The 4944-nt window shown below is 38.4% G+C and overlaps 1 non-coding gene across 1 annotated transcript; it reads right to left on the reverse strand.

The window, feature by feature from the left end:
- Positions 1–1140: 1140 nt before the first annotated feature.
- On the reverse strand, positions 1141–1244 carry LOC113617744 (U6 spliceosomal RNA). Its single transcript, XR_003431753.1, has one exon. It is a non-coding gene; the product is annotated as a U6 spliceosomal RNA (small nuclear RNA).
- Positions 1245–4944: the final 3700 nt, after the last annotated feature.

Below are 4944 nucleotides of genomic sequence, written 5' to 3' on the forward strand. Positions count from 1 at the left end.
CCACCAGGGAAGCCCCTATAATTTGACAATTATTTGATGGTATTTTTATTATAGTATCTTTGATCTTATTTATATTTCTTACTTCTTCTTGAGTCAATTTTGTTATTTTATATTTTCCTAGTAAAAGAAGTCACAACAATTTTTGACAAGTATTTGTCACAACTTTTGCTGTTTTCCAGGACTGATATAGATGTCTTCCCCTTCATTTTAATTTCTTTTGTCTATTTCATTGGGAATGTAGGAAGGAAGGGAAGTTTCTTTGATTTGCCAAACTTTAATACAGAGATGTAATGCTCTAATTGTCACAGCTGTGTTGTAAGGTATTGCACATTATTTATACCTTATGTCATTTAATAGGAATGAATACCCTGTGAGATAACAAAAATTACTCGTTTTATACAAATGACTTTATGTTTTACAACACAAGTCACCTACTGTAAGTTCATTACAAAGAATTATTAATTTAAGTTCAGTCATTCAAATACTCTTTGTTGAATCAGAAGGAAAGCAGGAATTACATCTATAATGTGTTTCATGTCATCAGTTGTGACTTTTGTCCCTCATGCTGATTAATTCATTAAGCATATTTAGTTATATCTACCAGTCTCCCAAGAGAGATGGTGAGGTCCATGAAAAATAGACCATATTTAAGTTGCTAACAGAATCTTTAAGTACGTAATAGTAACCAGGAGATAGAAAATGTTTAATATTTGATATAAATGTCCAATTGGATTAAAAAAATGTTTTTTATTGGGGTATAGTTGTTTTACAATGTTGTGTTAGTTTCTCCTGTACAGCAACGTGGAGTTCCCTGTGCTATACATCAGGTTCTCATTAGTTATCTATTTTATACATATTAGTGTATATATGTTACTTGCAGTCTCCCATTTCATTCCATCCCCTCTTTCCCTGCTTGCTGTGCATATGTTTGTTCTCTGCATCTGTGTCTCTGTTTCTGTCTTGCAAACCAGTTCATCTGTACCTTTTTTCTAGATTCCACAAATATGCATGAATGTACGATATTTGTTTTTCTCTTTCTGACTTATTTCACTCTGTATGACAGTCTCTGTCTCCATCCATGTCTCTACAAATGACCCAATTTCGTTCCTTTTTATGGCTGAGTAATATTCCCTTATATATAAAAACATGGACCACTTCACACATTTGCGTGTCATCCGTGTGCAGGGGCCTTGCTGATCTCTGTATCGTTCCAATTTTAGCACGTGTGCTGCTGAAGTGAGCGCAAGGAAAGCAATTGAATGCATGGGTTCAAATTGGCATCTTATGAATGTTCTTATAGTCCTTTTTCTGAGGTAGAACTATCTTAGAATATGTCCATAGTGTTGTTATAAGTAAAGCTTTAAACAGAGTGATCCCGAAATCTGTCTTTTGTGGCATTTAAACTTTGTGTTTTGAACTAAAGCTAAGTGGGAGCTAAAGATTATTTTATACTGTGCTCATAGAGATGCCAATACTGTCCCTACTAAATGAGGGCTTCATCAAGATATGTCAGCTCACAGAAGAGAGAAGGAAGATGAATCTTAAATTACAGAACTCAGATATCTGACTACTGGTCATCAAGATCAATAAGAAGACAGTGAGGACCCCATGAATTGTAGGATAATTGCTGGTTAATTTTCATTAACAGGCTTCCAAGTGAGTCTGTGTGGTGTGTGTATGTGCCTTGTGCGAAGTTCAGAAAGTCCTTTTGGGAAGGACGATGAGATAATGGGGGAGGCAAGCAATGTAGTATGCTGAGAGAAGAGAAGCCAGTAACTCGCCATTGGCACAGGCTCACTCTTAGCCTAAGTTTCCCAATTCTGGGAACATTTTCTAATAGGGAAATATGGTCCATATCACTAATGACAAGGGGAGGTACTAGAACTCTGGATACTTCAGATGGAAGCCCATGGATGGGTGGATCACTCATCTTGAAAACTTTGAATTTGTGCTGCAAGGAGAGGTTGCAGAAAGCATCTCTCCTGGTAAAGCATCTCACTATTTAGAAAGTAAATTTTACTTAAAAGGAAGCTATGGGTAGACCGTGCAAAATGAGACCCAGAAATAATTGGAAAGGCGGCAGAGGAAAAATGAGAGAGTTTGAATAAATCCTGAAAGCCCAAAGGCTGAGAATACCAAGATAATTTAAAAATACAGGGAAGATTTGAAAATACATGTAGCTGCAGGGAGGGTTGGCCAAAGAACAGAAATAGAGAAAACCATAGGAAATGGAAAAGAGGGGAAATGGAAAGGGATGAAGATGTTACCCTTAACAGGAATGCAGATGCACATGGAAAGATGCCAAAAAAAGCCAGGCGAATAAGTGCTCCGGATGGAATTTAGTGTATGTCGCTGAGGAATGAAAACAAAACCCACCACTACACTAGTCATAGAGGGCGGGAAGACTACCAGAAAATCAGGGGAGAACAATGTGGGTCTCAACAGGAGGTAATATATTGTATTCAAAGGCATTTGAGCATACAGCGTAGCATTTAGACAGATGATCTAGAGAATGCAAGTGCAAAGGGCAGAATAGGAAAAGAATGTCTGGCCACTCTATATATAAACCTGTAAGTCTGAGCTAAATTTCTCTTTGTCTACTCTGGTTACCGTTTGCTTCTTTGTTGACATGTAAAACATTTCCACAGAGTGGTTTGGGGGGTGTTAAAGTGAAACCAGGCTCATGGTAGAAAACAGAAGACTATGAGAGGATTTTATGATATTTGATAGTTGCTTTATAATATAAAAAAAGATGTGGTTTTTTTTTTGGTTGTTCTTGTGTGCTTTACAGAATCAGTCTCACGGCTTAATAACCTTACACCTTGAGCACCTTTGTATTTTGTACTTAGTTGCAAATACTTTAAGTAACAGCTTTATTATTTCTTCCTGGATCAGCCCCGGATCCCCTTTGAGGAACTATGTCTTCCAAGAATTCAGCTGACCACATAGTCCTAAGCCTAGAGTTTTGGGGAAAAGATTTGATTGTAGTTGCATATTTGTGTTTTTGTTCCAGTGGAGTTAGAATTTACCTTGTAAGGAGTAAATACTCATCCTTTGGCACCTGGAAGATGGTATAGCATCTTAAAATAACCAGAAAAGTAGTACAAGAATCTCTTAACTTACCTTTCTGCCTCCAGCTCATCTTCGTTTTTTTTTTTTCCCTAGTGAAATGATCTTTAAAATAAAATAAAATAAAACTCACTTACCATTTAACATCGTAAGTGAGGTTTAAACTAACGCAAAGAAAGAAAAATATCTGTAAGTTAAGGGGACTTTTAAACTAAAATATCGACTTTTGTGGCAACCTTTTGTCATCTGGGAAAAGGCAGGTCTCTAGGAAGAAAAAAGAAGTGTGAAGAGGTGGGAAGGAAAAAAAATGGAAGAACATCTTCGTCATTTAAGAAATATTTCACAGACACCGAATTGTGTTCTAGATACTTTAGCGTTTCATTAACATTTTGGGCTCCTCAATTAGAGTGACAGTTTTCTGAGAAACAGGATTATGTCCTTTTAGTTTTCTTGACACCAACCACAAGGTCGAATAGCTAAATTCAAACAATTTTATTCTCTTTAACTTTTCTACAGCATTTGACTCTGTTGAGAAATTTTCTTTCTATTCTCTCTTTTTTTTTCCTTCTCTACAGACACTGCTAGAGTTGGGCTCTCATCTGTCACCTGGTGTCCCACCTGCAGTTTTCTCTCCCCATCCCTCCCATTTCATCCTTCCCATTGCCATCGAAATTGTCTTTGATTAATTCACATCCCTGCTTAGAAACCAGTGATAGCTCCTCACTGGTGGATGCTATTATAGGCTATTATTGTGGGTGCTATCGGAAAAATTACAAAAATCTTTGGCCTTGTATCTAACTCCAGTCCCAGTAGATGGAGGATACTCAGTTTCCCCCTCTCCATTGGGCCCAGTCTTCCTTGTTCTCCCCAGAACCTACTCTACAGCCACACAAGACCTGTGGCTCTCCAAGTGCCTCCTAGGACTAACCTGGGTCTTAGAAGGAGAATATAGCTGTGGAGACCTGAACCTCAGTTGCAGTGAAGAGAGGAAAGATTGAAAACCAAGGCGCTTGTCTGAACAGGGGTGACCTCAGCTGTCTGGGCAAAGTGGTTTACTAAAGACCTCAGTGGAGAGATTCTGTGGCTTAAGAGCAGAGTGGAGTGTATTGGTTTGTGTTCAGTGTGTTTGCTCTATTGTTTTGGGTGGGAGAGGGGTAGTTGTCGGATATGGGAAGGCAAAAGGATGAAAGTACAAGGGAAGTGACAGATGCCTCCATTTGTCTGAACTTACTGTGAACCCCTCTAATCACAGGTATCAGGTTCCCTGGAGAACAGGTTCATGGGTTCAAGAGAGGCTTCTGAGCGGGTATTTTTGGCTACGATTGTGGTTGCTGTTAACCACGGTGTGCCTCCGTATGTATCATAACCATGGTGACCATATGTTTCCAGGTTAGTATGAGTCCAGATGGTAAATTTTAATATTTACTTGGGAAAATATGGTCACCATAGCTGTGGACTACAAAGAAGAATGATCCTTATGTGACCAGTGCATGATACGCCCAGTCAGCAAACAACTAGGAAAAATTGAACGTGTTAAATAAAGCAGTATGAAGTAGGGAGAGTCCAAATTGATTAGAATCTGATCTCTACCACCCTATGTTACCTTCTTCTGACCAGTTCGGTAAATTTTGTCTTCTTTAACCTTAAAGTGGGCCAATTCTAGAGTTAAACTGATGAAGCATACATCTTTGACCTGGTTTTGAAATCCAGGAAATTATGAATTTTTATGAATAAATTGCAGTAGGGAACGAACACACCACCAAGTTTGCATGTGACCTTGAATTGAAAAAAAGCTGTGCTACTTCCCACAATCACCATTAGCATTTGGCCAGAGCATCTTGTTTTGAGCCATACGTAGGCACTCTGCAGGTTCCT

Source organism: Aethalodelphis obliquidens, unplaced genomic scaffold (assembly GCF_003676395.1).
Source record: "Aethalodelphis obliquidens isolate GAN/ISIS:26980383/991018 unplaced genomic scaffold, ASM367639v1 scaffold4, whole genome shotgun sequence".
NCBI lineage: Eukaryota > Metazoa > Chordata > Mammalia > Artiodactyla > Delphinidae > Aethalodelphis > Aethalodelphis obliquidens.